Here is an 18,197-nt window from a genome sequence, read left to right as displayed (position 1 = left end):
ATAAGAACATGCATCATTCAGAACTACAAACAGCGCACTCGCCAATTAGTGCAATTTCTTTATTTCTTGATGAACAAACAATAATTTTATACTATTAAATGTTGAAATTCTGCATCACCCTGTATATTTTTTCCAAACAACTATAAAATATACTACCTAAGTTTTGCACACATGAGAAATGGGAAAGAAAATCTATACATTACGACAAAAAATTTGAAAGAATGAAGTTAGTACCTGTTGTTATACATGAAGCAATTTACCCTTGCAGGATTGATGAGACCACGTGAAACTCATCCTAAGTAGAAACAGTGTTACTTCAAGAATTATTTCCTTAAATTTTCTTCAAAACTGTACTATTTGGTATAAGAATGTTGTCAGGTAACATGTCAACAATATAACATATGTCACTTTTCATATATATTATATTGTTGTACATTGTTCCTAACTACTATATACTAAAGGCTATATGTCCGAAACTTCTGAACATATTTTAACGACATAAAACACAAAAAGAAGAGCATTGCCCTTTTTATGATCTGAGTCAAGCAAAGTAACCTACAGTAGACGGCAAGTTACCTGGTATATATCACATTTGGTACTGTCTAACTGCTTTTACAGAATATAAAAAATTTTATCCCATGATATGTCTCATTGCCTCATAACAATATGGCTGACGAATGAAAACCGAGGAATAAGAACATGCATCATTCAGAACTACAAACAGCGCACTCGCCAATTAGTGCAATTTCTTTATTTTTTGATGAACAAACAATAATTTTATACTATTAAAAGTTGAAATTCTGCATCACCCTGTATATTTTTTCCACACAACTATAAAATATACTACCTAAGTGTTGCACACATGAGAAATGGAAGAGAAAATCTATACATTACGACAAAAAATTTTAAAGAATGAAGTTAGTAACTGTTGTTATACATGAAGCAATTTAACCCTTGCAGGATTGATGATACCACGTGAAACTCATCCTAACTAGAAAAAGTGTTTCTTCAACAATTATTTCTTTAAATTTTCTTCAAAACTGTACTATTTGGTATAAGAATGTTGTCAGGTAACATGTCAACAATATAACGTATGTCTTTTTTCATATATATTTTATTGTAGTATGTTGTTCCTACCTACTATATACAAGAGGCTATATCTTCGAAACTTCTGAACATATTTTAACTAAATAAAGCTCAAATTGAAGAGCAGTGCAATCTTTATGACGTGCGTGCAAGCGGAGTTTCCTACCGTAGACGGAACGTTACCTGGTATATATCATATCTGGTACTGTTTAACTCTTTTTACAGAATATAACAGATTTTATCCCATGATATATCTCATTGCCTCATAACAATATGGCTGACGAATGACAACCGAGGAGTAAGAACATGTACCATTCAGAATTACATACAGCGCACTCGCCAGTTAGTGCAATTTCTCTATTTCTTGATGAACAAACAATAATCCTATATTATTGAAACTTGAAATTCTGCATTACCCTGTATATTTTTTTCCACACAACTATCAAATATACTACCTAAGTGTTGCACACATGAAAAATGGGAAAGAAAATCTACACATTACGACAAAATATTTTAAAGAATGAAGTTAGTACCTGTTGCTATACATGAAAAAATTTAACCCTTGCATGATTGATGAGACCACGTGAAACTCATTATAAGTAGGAAAAGTGTGTCTTCAACCACTATTTTCTTCAATTTTCTTCAAAACTTTACTATTTGGTATAAATATGTTGTTAGGCAACATCTCAAAAATATAACGTATGTCATTTTTCATATACATTATATTGTTGTGCACTGTTCCTAACTACTATATACTAAAGGTTTACATCTCCGAAACTTCTGAACATATTTTAACGACATCAAGCTCAAATTAAAGAGCAGTGCCCCCTTTATGATGTGAGTACAAGCAGAGTCCCCTACCGTAGACGGAAAGTTACCTTGTATATATCATATTTGGTACTGTTTAGCTATTTTTACAGAATATAACAGATTTTATCCCATAATATGTCTCATTGCCTTATAACAATATGGCTGACGGATGATAACCGAGGAATAAGAACATTTACAATTCAGAACTACATACAGTGCATTCGCTAATTGGTAAATTTTCTTTATTTTTTGATGATCAAATAATATTTTTATACTAATACGGGTTGGAAATTTGCATCTTCCTGTGTATATTTTTTTCCATATAACTACCAAATATACTACCAAAGTGTTGCACACATGATAGAGGGGAAAGAAGATCTATACATTACAAGAAAAAATTATAAGAAATGAAGTTAATACCTGATGTTATACATGAAGCAATTTAACCCTTGCATGATTGATGGGACCACGTGACACTCATCCTAAGTAGAAAAAGTATGTTTTCAACCACTATTTTCTTCAATTTTCTTCAAAATTTTACTATTTGGTATAAATATGTTTTTAGCCAACATCTCAAAAATAAAACATAAATCATTTTTCATATATATTATATTGTTGTGCATTGTTCCTAACTACTCTATACGAAACCCTATATCTCCGTAACTTCTGAACATATCTTAACGAAACAAAACTCTAAAGAAGAGCAATGTACTTTTTATGATCTGAGTGGGGGCAGATTCTCCTACCGTAGACGAAAGTAACCTTTATATCATATTTGATACTGGTTAACTGTATTTACAGAATATAACAGATAGATATTATCCCATGATATGTCTCATTGCCTCATACCAACATGGCTCACGAATGACAAACAAGGAATATGAACATTTACCATTCAGAACTACATACAGCGCATTCGATAATTGGTGCATTTTCTTTAATTTTAAGAACAAATAACCCTTTTTATACTAATACGGGTTGGAATGTTGCATCCCCTGTATATTTTTTTTTATACAACTACCAAACTTACTACATAAGTGTTGCACACATGAAAAAGGGGAAAGAAAATCTATACATTACAACAAAAAAATTATAAGAAATGAAGTTAGTACCTGTTGTTATACATGAACCAATTTAACCCTTGCAGGATTGATGAAACCACGTTACACTTTTCCTAAATAGAAAAAGTGTGTCTTCAACCATTATTTTCTTCAATTTTCTTCAAAACTGTACCATTTGGTATAAGTATGTTGTCAGGTAACATGTAAACAATATAACATATGTCATTTTTCATATATATTATATTGTTGTGCACTGTTCCTATCTACTATATACTAAAGGTTTACATCTCCGAAACTTCTCAACATATTTTAACGACATCATGCTCAAATTGAAGAGCAGTGCCCTTTTTATGATGTGACTGCAACCGGAGTTCCCTACCGTAGACGGAAAGTTACCTCGTATATGTCATATCTGGTACTGTTTAACTCTTTTTACAGAGTATAACAGATTTTATCCCATGATATGTCTCACTGAATCATAACAATATGGCTGACAAATGACAGAAGAAAAAGAACATGTATTATTCAGAACTACATCTAAAGCATTCGCTATTTGGTGCATTTTCTTTATTTTTTGAAGAACAAATAATACTTTTTATACTAATATGGGTTGGAATTTAGCATCACCCTATATATTTTTTTCCATACAACTACCAAATATACTACTTAAGTGTTGCCCACGTGATAACGGGGAAAGGAAATCTATACATTACAAGAAAAAAATTTAAGAAATGAAGTTAGTACCTGATGTTATACATTGTGAACGTCACATGAACTGTGTTGTAAAATGATTTACATATTTAATTTTTGCGTGAAATTATGAATATTATTTCAAGTTAATTAGGGATTTGCATATAAAGTTTATTGATATTTACATACCTATCAGCGGTAGCATATAACTTTTATTAGTATTTTTATGGATATATATGGTTTATGTTGTCATGTAACTGAATATTAATGAACAACAGGACAGGACTTCAGAGTGAAGCAATGACATTTTGATATTAATGAATATTAACTTCGAAGAAGATAGCAAATTCTATATTTTAGATACGCTAGTTTGCTTGCATAGAAGCAGAGAAAGCCTCACAAAAAAAACTTAAAGAAAGCATGTGTGCTTAACGGAGCGTTGGACTCCCACGTCGTAGAAGATTTTGGAATCAATGTAACCATCTTCATAAGGACAGAAAACCTATGAGCTTCAGGTTTTGCTTAGATGGATAGCTAGTCTTAATTTCTTAGTGTTATTATAGGTAGTAGCATACACTATCACTACCGAGACACAGATCCTACGAAGACAATGCTTTAAAAACCATAAAATTTTTAGCGTATCGATGTGAGAATACAGGATACAAAGAGGTGCTAGTTTTTTTAGACACACCCCTTTTTGGCGTGTTAGACTCTTGAAGCGTCCTTTTGCCAACGGAACATTCTCAGAGAAAGAGAAGTTGACAATTTCAAAATTATGGACGAGTCCACTTGAGCTAGAGTGGTAGCTGTCTAGAACGTTGTTTGTAATTGTTCCGGGATATCCGCTAGATGTCTCTGTCAAAATATAGTTAGCGTCTGCTCCGCTGATATATGCTTGAATGATAATATGTGTTATGTTACGTAAATAAACTTTCTGGGTGTTCCCGTAGTTTTAGACATATTTAGCTCGATATATATAGTTGTTTATTAAAATTGGCTTGTACTAATACCAGTTTTAGGCCTAGTTTGTGGTTGTGGAAGGTATGCAGAGAGACTAACACATACCTCAGTTTGTTTTTTTTATATATATAGTCGAGAATGCAATACTGTTGCAAGAGAGAAGCGAACTTCCAACCAGTTATATTATGTTTATTATCATGTGTCAGGCTACTTTAGCCTTGTCTAGAGTCATTTTAATTTGTTTGTATTTTGTATAGCTCATTCAAAATTGTTTAATTAACTTCTTTAAGCAACTCAGAAAACACAATCCTTCAATGCATCCGTTTCTGTAATTTACCATATTCAATGTCACTTGTTCAAACAGTTCCTGGTGTCGCCGGTAGGTGGCTTCACCTGTCAATGTGTCTAAGTAAACATGTCAAGTGACGAAGTTTGAATAAGTTTGGTGTTTATTTTAATATTTTCTTATAAATACAGCACAGTGTGTGTGAGTGCTATATACTAAACTGAAGCTTGATTATTAAGCTATATTACACACATAGTGACATTCAACGATGCAATTGAAGTGAACTACAAAGTGGAAAAGAACATGAAAAAGTGTGGCATTTCGAGTTTTCTAGGTCACTGGAAGCTCACAGGTGAGGGATGCACCTTCACCCCTATTCCAGTGGAGCGGGCTATAGTGGATTGGCCCGACCCAAAAGTTGAAAGAAACAATGAACCGCAAAAGAATATAACATTACTCGGGACAACCAGAAAGGACAGTTCTTCCTGAATCGCGATACAGTGGACATCGAACACTGAAATTCGTAGTCGTGGTAACCGTCAGTTACGTGAAACTTTGTAACTTTTAGCTATGTGTTAGCAATAATAGTTCGTTAAGTACAAAGATATACTTAGTGCGTGTGTGCTTTGAAATGGGCAATAATAGTGAATTTACCTACGGTATTTCTTCGTTTACTCTGAACTAACATTCTCGTGGTGGAATGGGAGAGTAGGAGATACCGCTAATATTTACAAAAGTGTGTTTTACAAAAGTATAAAAGTGATATAAGACAAAGTGCTACATGTATCACAACTTACTAGTGGGAAGAGACAATGCTTTACACTATATTTCGTAAAGTGCTTCGCACCAGTAGTAAATTTTGCCATTCTTACGTCACACGCCGGATCACTTGTTTACGTTACTAATAGTGAAATCTAAAGCTAGTAACATCATTAATGAAAACAAACTCAATGCCGGATTTAGTAGGCAACGTCCAATGCTATCTTATAGCATAGTTTATTTAATCACCATTGAATACAAGAACTGAGCCTTTTGCTTGTATTAAGTAGGCGGGTTTAATGCAAGAGAACGTCAGTGTGTCTGATGATGTTAGGCTAGCGAGAACTTTCTTCGTATATAAACATATTCTCTAGTTTTATCACACCAAGGACTACCCTTTTGAACCGTCACTGGGGTTACTGAAATCCAATGGCAGAGGAAACATGACGGTTGGCAGAGCCTAGCAGCACGACAGGAGGGAAAGGAGCATGGTCCACAAAATTGGAAGAAACTCGACCCGGAAGTGCATTCAATAGTGACAGCAGAGACACTTCAAGCAAGAAGAGCGCGGCGCATTAACTTCAAAAGTGCACGAACGATAACAAATTCAGAGCTCAAAAGTGTGATAAAGAAATATTAAAAAGAAATATTATTTTTTTTCTTCAGGTCTTATAGTGAGACCGCGCGCGCGAGTGCTCTTGTAATAATATTTTTGTGCATCTGGAATTACGGAAGTGGTGCATTAAAACAGGATTACCACTGGAATGTTGACTTCTTTATTGTTTGCAGTTTGGCCGCAAGGTAATGTGTTACCCTTTTGTCTATCTTGTTTGCTTTTCAGGCCGGAAGCTGGGTCTATCAATGGATCGTAATTACGATGAGCGTATTTTGGGTGTCTTTCGCATACAGGATGGGTGTTAAAACCATAGTAACCTGTAAATTAGAGTTTCATGCATAACAGGAATCTTGTTTATCTTTTTCAAAATTTTAATTTGATTCAATCAAAGACTCTACCGACTGACTAATTTTAGTAAATTAACTTTGTGGCAGGAGGTTGCAGTAATTTAAAGTAATTATCAGTTTAAATATTAAGATTCCTCCCACATTTGCATTTTGAATATTAATGATTTTGGTAATTTATTCATATTATGCAAACTCACATTCCTCCCGCTCACAAAGAACTTGGCTGCCGTGCGCGTGGGGCACGACACACACACCATCCTGGATGTATGTTTTGTTTTTAGAAATGTCCCTTGCTAAATTTTGCTTTTAATATTAAATGTTGTGGCAAAAGAATTAAAGTAAAGTCTTGTTTTCTTTTTCATTTTGCTGTTCAGTAAAGTATGTTGCCACAAGAAATGAAAGATACCCAACGTCTTTACGATATTTAGTGCAAGCCAGACGCGGGTAGCAGTAGATGTGTTTTTCTTTCAGGTTGTCGCGCTTCCATCCAGAAAGTTTATTATTTTTGTGTGTATTATTTTTGTGTCATATGCATTTATTTTGTTGAAGTGTGTTGCAAAATTTTAAACCCTTTTGGAGGGGAATAACATTTAGTAAATTCAGATTAGGCATATTAGAGCACATAGGTGTTTATTTAGAGTTCATAATCACTTGATGGTAATAACGCGGAGACAAGCTAGAGCGATGGAAGGCTTTGTAGGCGACAACATCATTGACGAACAATTTGCGCAAGTAATGGAATTTCCATCGGAGTCTCAGGACACCGGAAGCGATTCGGTAGGAAATGTAAACACCTCTCTCCAGGAAGTAGTTCCGCCTGGAGAAGGTACCGTTAATAATGAAAGGGCTAATGAATCGGAGCAGGTTAGGGAACCGGTTCCTAGCACCTCAGCGCAAGTCACATCGGTAACTGACCCGTGTCTCGCGTCACTGTTTAGCATGTTAAAAGAATTGGCAGACAAACAAGAGAAATCACTAAATGACATTTCGAATAAGCTAGAAAAGCAAGAAAAGAAGCAGGACAAATCACTTTTAGAGATTGCGAATAAGCTTGAAAACCAGGAAAAGATTCATGAAAGATCGTTGTTAGAAATTTCAAGTAAATTAGAAACCCAAGAAAAGACGCATGAAAGAACGTTATCGGAATTAGCAAGTAGGCAGGAGAACGCTAGCAGAACCATGCTAGATAAGTTGGAGGCTGTTGAAAAGCAGATCACTGCCAGTTTCCGGCATGAGATGCTTCAGAATGTGACAGAGCTAGAGGCAAGGATCGATTCCTCAGCGGAAGCTCTGGAATCCAAGATAGCAGCATCCTGCCAAGAATTAAAGTCATCAGTTGAGGCGACCGAAAATAGGATTAGTGAATTGGAGGTTCACACTAAGAACAAGATAGGCGAGATTTCTGAGGTCCTTGGTTCGGATCTCGCTCAGGTCTCTCGAGATGTCAACCATTTACGTGGTGACATGGAGAGAGTGGGGGAAAATGTAGCCGCCGTTTCTACAGAAATTGACAGAGTAAAAGCTACGATGGATAGTTCGGTGAGTCATTTACAATCCAAGCTACGTAGAGCAGAACTGAGATGGGAGGAACAGCTGGAACTGTTAAAGGAGTCGGTGAGAGAAAACGGTTCCAGCTGTCAAAACACAGCCTCTGTCACGCATGAGAGAATCGAAACGCCGGTCGCTGGACCGAGCCATGCGGGACAGTTCCCTGAGCTTCCCAGGCGTGAGAACTCAGACGAGCAGGCTGCCCCCCCTCCTCAAAACATCAACAACGTCAGTAGTAGCAATAGTAGTGTGGCTACTTGCCAAGCAGCGTCGGCCTTAGGCCTACTACATCGAGATCTGTCTCTTCCTGTGTTTACAGGAGGAGAATCAGAAATTCAGGCCCACAATTTTCTAGTAGAGCTAGATAATTATTTCGACTTAACGGGTGTACCAGAAGAGAGACGGTTAGCATTTTCCTCCCACTGCTTCCGTGGCATCTCACGCCAGTGGATGCAGGTGACTTTGAAGAAATGCTCTAATTACCAAGATCTCGTTAGACATTTCAAGAACGCCTATCTCAGCGAGGAAAAACTTGCTAATCTCCGCGCCTCCATTTTGACGTCACGTTTTGAGACACGGGGAAACAAGAAACCGACAGAATACTTGTTGGAGTTACTGCATACCAACAGTATTCTCGACCCCCCGTTACCTCCCCAGGTACTTTTGCGAGTTTTTCCACGTCAATTGCCATTCTCCATCTATAGATGTATTGTTTCGTCGAAACCTAGATCTATAGATGAGTTGTTAAACATTGTTGGTGAGCTTCAGTCCACTTACCAGCCACCAAGTAACAACAACAATAGGAGGGGAATAAATTCACTTACTGTAGAGGAAGAAGAAGAAGATTCAGGACGATCTTCCCCCCCCCACGAAACAGTAGGCCGAGTAACCCCACCAGAGACAGGAGGTACCACAGGGACAATGGGCCTTATTACAATAGGGGTTCACGAAGAGGCAATGGAAATAGAAATAACAATAATAATGGCAATTGGCGTTCGAGAAATTCCAGTGGTCAGGAGCGTGACACTGGAGATTCTCGAACGAGAAATCAAAGTAATCGAGGGCAACGACGTGGAAGGAATAGGGGACGTGGCAACGCACAAACTCGCAATAACAATAGAAACAGTGACTATGCGGCGGAGGTTAATGAGCTCCGAGTCCATAACGAAAGGACTGAACAGTCCTCGAGACAAGTCTCGTCTCGTGGGAATTCACGTGCGAACAGCCCTGGAACTAGTCAACGCCACTGAGAACTGTCCGCATGTTCTCAGAGCGGTGACTTGAATACTGGCGTACTGAATATTCAGGATCAACCGGCGAAATTTATTTCTGAGGATATGCGTAATTGTTTATTGAATATAACAATGTTTTAGAAGAAGAAGAAGAAGAAAGTAGTGAGACATTTGTAAAGAGTTTAGAGACACTTGAGAATGGGGATTGTGAAACTTCTAGACGTATAATTAGCACCACACATTTCGATCGTGAAGGAAATAACGACATTCGTCATCCCGAAATTATGTTATTACAGAGAAATGGGGACAAAATTAAAATTAACAGAAAGTTGTTTGACGAGACGAATGCGATCTTTAGAGACCTATTGGAAAGCTCGACCGAAAAGCTACCTAATAATAACCTAGTAACTCTTCCCGAAGTAGAAGTAGGTCTATTTAATAATAAGATTCTGGCATTATTGGATAGTGGCGCGAGTATCTCAGCTATCTCATTGCAATGTTGAGAAGAAATACGTAAGCGAGACCCCCCACCAGCGTTCATCAAGTCATCAAACATTAGAGTTAGTTCAGCGTTCGGCCGCGCCGTTGCATCAATCATCGGTCAAGTATTGTTAGAACTTGTGATTGCAGAAAAGGAGTACTATACTTCGGCAATAGTAGTGAAAGGGCTGAACCGTGAACTCATTTTGGGTTCACAGTTCTTTGTAGAAAGTAGAGCGATTTTAGACTATGAGAGAAACGTCCTTTTGCTTAACCACCCCCACCATATAGAAGTTTCTTTTCGAGACATTGAAATAGAGGAAGAAGACCTTTTCATAAGAAAATTATCCTGGGAGTTCGAAGAGGATGTGGTTGATTGTGAGAATCCCACACTTAGTAGTATGTGCGTGTCGAGGAGAGGACCGCTGACTACAGAGCAGTTCGAGCGAGCGTCAGCAGGTGGAGGCCACCAGCAAGAGTTGGCTACCCTGCGCAGCCAGTTGGACGATGGGAAGTTCCCAACTGCAGCCGAACTTGCAAATGTTGTTTACTCGCCACAGGAATGGGCGAAGGTTCGAACCCAGGCTACACCCGACGATATCAGAGATCATGTCGAAAAGTATACGGATTTGAGTGGGGAGGAAAAGCAAAAGTTGTACGACGTGCTCTACAAACATCGACGCATATTTGACGAGAAGCCCGGTACCATTAGGGATTACCAACATTCCATTGAAGTGACCGATGATCGACCCATGAAGACAAGGATGTATCCTTATCCTCTTCGACACCGAACGGCTGTAACTAATACCATTAATCGTTGGTTGGCGTGGGGTATAATCAAGAAGCATCCCACTTCTTATCTAAGCCCACTTGTGATTGTTCCGAAAAAGAATGGGACCTTGAGAACTTGTTTGGATGCGCGTAAGCTTGGTGCTATTACGCGCTCAGAATTCGATCAACCAATCCCTGCACTGTGCACATTGCAAGATTTATGTGAACGGCGTTGGTTCGCTAGTTTGGATGCAGTGGATTCGTTCCAGCAAATTCTAGTTGAGGAAAACAGCCAGAAATATTTAGGTTTCCTTCACGACGGAATTACGTATGTATTTAAGAAGCTACCATTTGGGACCAAGCAAAGCTTAGCTTCATGTGTGCGTGCGATCAATTCCATTCTCGGGGATGAGTGTCGTGAATTTTGTGGCCATTATGTTGATGATGTAACCATATCGTCATTTTCTTTTGATGAGCATTTACGCCATCTTGATATTGTATTAGGGAAGTTAAAAGTAGGTGGCCTAACTTTAAGATTGAAAAAGTGTCAATTTGCCCGCCGGAGAATTTCCATTCTTGGCTATGACCTCTCGCCTGCTGGAATTGAGAAGTCGCAGGAGAAACTGGAGAAGGTTATGGAATTTCGTAAACCAAGAAACGTGAAAGAATTGAGAAGTTTTATTGGGTACTGTCAATTCTACAGAATATTCAGTACACAGTATTCAGAAATTTTATATCCATTGTTTCAGTTGTTAAAGAAGGGAGTGAAATATCAATGGTTGCCTTGTCACGACGTAGCGTTTCAAAGGATACGCGAAGTCTTCAGAGAGAAAGTAGTGCTGAAGAAGCCGCTCCCTGACAGACAACTTATTTTGGAATGCGATGCTTCCGATGTAAGTTGTTCGTCGCATCTTTATCAACTGGACGACAATGGCGAGGTCCGTGTAATAGGAATGACGTCGCGCATCTTTAATGCAGCAGAACGTAATTATGGAATTTCAGAGAAAGAGATGGCTGGTGTAATTGATGGCGTGTGCAAGTTTAAGCACTATTTGGTAGGCAATTTCTTCAAAATTCGCAGCGACCATCAATCGATACGTTTTCTGCTGTTATGTAGACTTACGTCACAGCGTCTGATGCGTTGGGTACTAACTTTGAATATGCTGACATTCGAGTTCGAGTATGTGAAGTCTAAGGACAATTTAAGTGATTACCATTCCAGGTACCCACCAAATACAGGGGTTCAATTTGATAAAGCAAAGAAATTAGTGTTAAATGAATCTCTGATGACAATACTGACCCACATTCCGAGTCAGTTAAGGGAACTGATTGCAGTGTTGCCAGAGCTGCAAACTTCTGACCCTGTATTTGGCGACGTCAAGAGAAAGCTGCAGAACCAGGAAAACTCAGGGAAAACAGCCAGCGAGAACCACCAGTACTTGCTCTCAAATGGACGGCTATGTAAACGTGACCGTTCCGGTCTACGGATTTGCATACCGGAAGTGCTTGTGCAGCCATTGTTGGAATATTACCACAATGAGCGAGGACATCTGTCTGCTAGCAAGCTTGTGCCAATGTTGACTGAATATTTTGTATGGCCGAAGATGAGGAGTGCCATAAAGAAATTCTCAGCTTCCTGTGGTTTGTGCCAGAAAGCATCCCCCCTCACATGTATCGTTCGGGACCACTGAACCCTGTTTTAGTGCGCCGCCCTGGGTACATGGTATGCCTGGACTGGTTGGGGCCTCTCCCTGTGGGGGTAGGCAACGTGTCATACATCCTTGTATGCGTGGATGCTTTCTCCAAGTTGATAGGACTGTATGCGTGCAGAAGGGCAACCACAGACACAGCGGTAAAGAAGCTGAAGGAGTTCCTGAAACTGTGCCCGTCCCCCATCAGGATGCCGCGGTCGGCAAGAGGGATTGCCGCCGTCGACGGTGGCAGGCCGCCGGTAGGCAGCCGGCACCCGTCCGCGGCGGCACGACGATCTACTTGTTCAAAATTGCCGACCTTTTGCCGAGGCGGCAAGCGGTCGAAAATCGTAAAAAATAATGCCCTTTGCCGACTGTTGCCGACCGCCAGAGTCGGCAAAACAGTCGGAAAGACCTCTTTCCGATCCTCTGCCGACTCCTTATGCCGGCCTCTTTTCGACGGCGGCGCCGGCGCATTTACTGCACCTTTACGGCTGTTTGCCGACTGCTCGGCAAGGCAACTTTCCGACGGCGGCGCCGGCGCATTTAATGCTCATTTCCGGCTCTTTGCCGACTGCTCGGCAAGTCAACTTCTCGACGGCGGCGCCGGCGCATTTAATGCTAATTACCGGCTGTTTGCCGACTGCTCGGCAAGGCAACTTTCCGACGGCGGCGCCGGCGCATTTAATGCTCATTTCCGGCTGTTTGCCGACTGCTCGGCAAGTCAACTGTTCGACGGCGGCGCCGGAGCATTTTATGCGCCTTTCCGGCTGTTTGCCGACTGCTCGAAAGGACCTCTTTTCGATGTCGGCTTCCCGATTCTCCCACTGGCGGCATCCGACTTCTTGCCGCCGTCGAAAAGTGGCCCTTTGCCGACTGGAAATCAACGCTTCAGGAAGGCAAAATTTTCATCAGCTTTTACATTAGTCTTGCCTAAGTCTTCCTCCATGCTATGATTTCTCGACAAGGAGCACCCTTGGAAGTTCTTGAAGTATAATACTTGCATTTTTTTGTGTGTCCCAGTACAAAATTTGTTCTTTTTTCTTTTTTGCAGCACTTTCAGCCAAAAAACAAGAAATTGAATGGGACATGGAAGTATTATATACTTTCAGAACTAGCAATTGTGCCCTTCATGAGAAATCATAGCACGGAGGCAAACTTAGGCAAAGCTACTCTAAAAAGTGGTGAAAATTTTGCCTTCCTGAAGGGTTGATATCCAGTCGGCAAAGGGCTACTTTTCGATTGCGGCAAGAGCTCGAATGCCGCCTGTGGGAGAATTGAGAAGCTGACATCGAAAAGAGGTCCTTTCGAGCAGTCGGCAAACAACCGGAAAGGCGCATAAAATGCGCCAGCGCCGCCGGTGGAAAGTTGCCTTTCCGACCAGTCGACAGACAGCAGAAAAGATGCGTAGCACTGCAATGAAAATCATGGCGGATTCCCACCAGTAATAAAAATGAAATGAAATCTTTAATTTTACGTCCCACGCTTATGCCGGTTAGGCTAAAGGAGACGGTGATGATGAATAATGAATGAAATGGTGGAATGAAGAAAGTGGGAGGAAACGGGAGAACCCCGAGAAAACCCACGTATACGGTGTTTGTCCACCACAAGGTTCACTTGGCGGGAGTAGGGTTTGAACCCGAGACCCCTAACACCAGAGGTGAACGCTCTACCACTGAGCCACCGCGCCCCCCCCCACCAGTAATATTGCACTCGGTACATACGCAGTACATTTCTACAATTCTCAGTACGATTTAAGTGCTATATAGAGGAAAAGTATCTGGGAATGACTTACAAATGCTTAAACGCGAACTAAAAATAACAACTGAGCAGCTAATAATGAACGTTAAGAATAATTCAATTCACATGTCTGTGCGCCTAATGTGAAAAACTTATAACAGTCAGTACATTTTCCCCCTGAAAGCACATCTTTCACTATCACGACCACTAGGAACAACACTGTTCTATGCAATCAAAATTTGCTAGTTGCAAACGCTTTCTTCGGGAAAAAAAAAAAAAAGCCGCAGCAATCCGTCGGAAATACGGTCTTTTTAGGTTGTCGTTTTCCCATCAACTATTGGAAAAGGATTTTAAACGTCAATGATTTACTAAATTTTTTTAAAGTACAGGGGTCACACTCCCAATGGAAAATGAGATTTAAATAAAAATTAATGAAGTAAAAATTATAAATAAAAATACTGTAATAAAAGGTATGTGGTGGCGGAGAGATTCAAACCGAGCCTACACGCAAAAAAAAAAAAAAAAAAAAAAAGGTTAAAGTAAACAAGAAAAAGGTGGACAGTAACCATGTTAGTTTGTCAATATATGGAAAACAGAGACGTGTATCCAAGCAGCCAAGCCAAAATGTCTCTGCATTTGTTGTAACTTTGGTATAAAAAAAAAAAGTGGCCGGAGCGATCACTTGTCTGCTTACACCCATGACTATATTCGTAGAAACCAAACACTGAAATGCACTAAACACAAGTTCTAACGACTAAGCTGTCAGTTCTAACTCTATGCCTTAAATATTTATTTAAATACACTTTAAAAGTGGAAATCATATTAAGATAAAATAACAATTAAGTAGGTAACTAATTGTTCATTTAATGCGTTCCTATATGATTTATACATTAATTGTATACAATGAAACAGAAAAATGTGAGAAAATAATTTATATCGTAAATGAAACAGCCACATGTACAGTATACTCATAGTGCATACCCATTATATAGAGAAAAAAGGTTAATGAAGTCACTTACATAAAAAATGAAGCGTTTTAACATAATACTTTGCAAAGATCCTTTGTTTTAAAGGAATTCTTTAAGAGAATAAATGAAGGGAAGATCACAATTTTTTCTGGTCTATATTAGCACTAAAAACACACCAAATTGTATTAACAAAATACAATGCACATCGTATTAACTTATATACATTAGCCTATGTAATGAACCTTATCATCATTTAGAAGTTATATGTAATATACCTTCGGATGTACTACTACTTTTTTTTTTTTTTTAAACAGAAATTTGTAGCATTCCATAACATTGAGTTTTAACACAGATAGCCTTCATACAGTATGTAAAATCAGAAAAGCAAATATATATGAAGTGATTACAATGTTCAAAAAAGCACTATATTATTCTAAAGAATTCCTACTATCCATATTTTGTCTTGAATAACTCAGCCATTTTTCTTTTTTAGCCCATTGATATATACGAGGAAATCTTCCTCTGTTTCTTTGAGATTTTAAGGGTTTTACTTTTTATTATTTTTCTTCAGGTCTATTTAAATGTATCTTACTTTGTGGAAATAAAATTCTGTGTTGTATGTTTTTAATATTCATAAATGACATCTAATTTAAATAATAATATACTTATATATACTAAAAGATCATTTTGACAAAGCAAGGGACATTTAAATAGATATTCAGAAGAAATCAGTAAAATCAGAACATAAAAAATGTTATTCATTTCAAAGAAAAGGAAGAATACTTCCCCTACAAATCAATGGGATAGAAAAGAAAGGAGGCGATGGTACTGAACCTCACCGTTAAGGAGCTTGTACTCTGAGAAATATAATTACACTTTCTCTCTTAACTGATTCCACGCAAAAAAAAAAAAAAAAAAAAAAAAAAGTGAAGAACAATATCAAACAACAGTTGTCTTTATAATTGAAGAAAACTTCAAACCTATGAAATAGTAATGTAGAATTTAAATAGCTCAGAATCAGGATTGTGAGAATATAGAGAGATACAGAAAATTTTACAACACTGCATAGAAAAGATGAAGTAATAATAAAAAAAAAAATTTAACGACAAAAACTGGGATAGGGAGACTAAGGTAATATTGGCAAAACAAAAATCAATTTCAAAGCCGTAATTCTCAATATTCGCTTCAAAGGTAAGTGATGACCATAATTCCCGTGTGATTTGAAATAAACCGCATTAAAATGGGAAATGTTTTACAAATGTTATGATTGAATGAAATTCACCCGTTCTAAAAGGAAAAAAAAAACTGTAGTCCCACATATATCCTACCACTCTTCACAAATATCTTTAAGGATGTTAGTACATATGATTTTTGTCAATACTCTCCGTTAGTGGCGTAGGGAATGGGGGCCCAGAGAGGCCGGGCCCCCAAAGAGGTCCGACAATGTAGTTTGATGTTTGTAATTTTTTATATATTTTTATGTTTATATATTTTTTGTTTGCAATTGTTCCATATGTACCTATAACAGCACTTGCCCCACCAAACACACATCCTGGCTACGGTACTGCTCTCTGTGGGTCTTCTTCCATTGCAACACTTCTGTATTTCTTGAGCAACATTTCCCCTTGCTTCCAGAAATAAATGAACTATCTAAAATAGAACAAATACAATGCTTTGTAAAATATACTCTTCAATGTGTACGGCGTTGGCACATCACGTATATTTATTACAATAGAAAATATACTTCATCACACCAAAACCAAACCAAACTACACAGTGTAATAGACCTTGTTGCAATGAACCGGCTTCAACGCTATATGTTAGACGCTATATGTTACAAGAAAACCTGTAAGAGTAATGAAAACTATAGTCACTGATGAAGAATTCAATTACGTCGAAACAGTTAACTTTTACTTAACCTTTTGTCACTCGCGCTGTTGGAAAAAAGCAAACAGGTGAGTAAAAACTAATGATTTTTACGAATGGGGTCGCATTAGCGGAGTCGCCCTCACTGCTATTCCTCAAGTGGCTCCTTCCCCTCTTTCACCCTAAAGCTCGCTGACGTGCTGCAATTGTAGTAGCTTCCAGTACAGGTTGAGGAAATAGTTTCGTCTGCGTTTGCTTTTTTCAAACGCGCGAGTAGTTCCATGATAACACTAGCAAACACATATTTTTATGGAGTTTGAAATTTTCCAACGCGCGATCGTTAATGTGATAATTATTGTTTATGAGTGAAGTTTTGTTTTTCTAAGCAACGTCTCGCTTCTTGAATAGAAGTGAGATAGAGAAGTGGCTTGACAATATTAATGATGAGTCTGATGTTAACTATCGAAAATTAGTGGCTGCTGAAAGTGATGCGAATTGAAGTAATGAAAAAGTGAATGAAGATGATATTGATCATGATAGTGAAGCAGATAAGAACAGTGTAGATGCAGATTCAGATGCAAACGATATGGATGTGAATTACAGTTACAGTGAAAATATTGTTTCATTGGGAAAGACAGGAAAACAAAATGTAAATAGTAACTGGCAGCATCAGCAAAGACAAAGTGTAAAAACATTGTGAAAAAGATGCTAGAACCGAAGTTTACTGCTAAGGGTATCACTGAGTAAACAGTTTTTTTTTTTTTTTTTTTCGAAATTTATCGATATAGCCGTGATTGATGAAATTGTAAAATGTACTAACAATTATTTGGATAAATTACGAACAAGTTTCGGCGAAGAACGCACTGCAACTGTACAGCAACTTCAAGAGCAAAATTAATGACTTTATTTCGACGTCTTTATTTGATTGCCAAAAGAAAGGAGCACGTGATGATGTACGATCACTGTGGACATGTGACGGAACAGGAATTCTAATCGCAAGAGCAGCAATGAGTTACACGAGCTTTTTACTGCTACTCAGGGCATTAGATTCGATGATTTCGAAAGCCGATCTCAGAGAAGAGATATTGACAAGCTATAGATATACCACATTGACTTGACACCTAGTTTTCTGTTCCAAGCGTTGCTATCGGCTGAAGGAATTCACTCCCTTTCGCCAAGGCTCTCTCGTTTAGCAACAGCTGAACCCTTATTGGCTCAACGCGTGGATGTGTCGATGGTTTGAACTTTAGTTCGCATTTTTGCCACGGATCAAGACATTTTGACAG

This window comes from Thermobia domestica, chromosome 2 (genome assembly GCF_964235325.1).
Source record: "Thermobia domestica chromosome 2, izTheDome1.hap1.1, whole genome shotgun sequence".
NCBI lineage: Eukaryota > Metazoa > Arthropoda > Insecta > Zygentoma > Lepismatidae > Thermobia > Thermobia domestica.
This window is presented reverse-complemented; position numbering follows the sequence as displayed.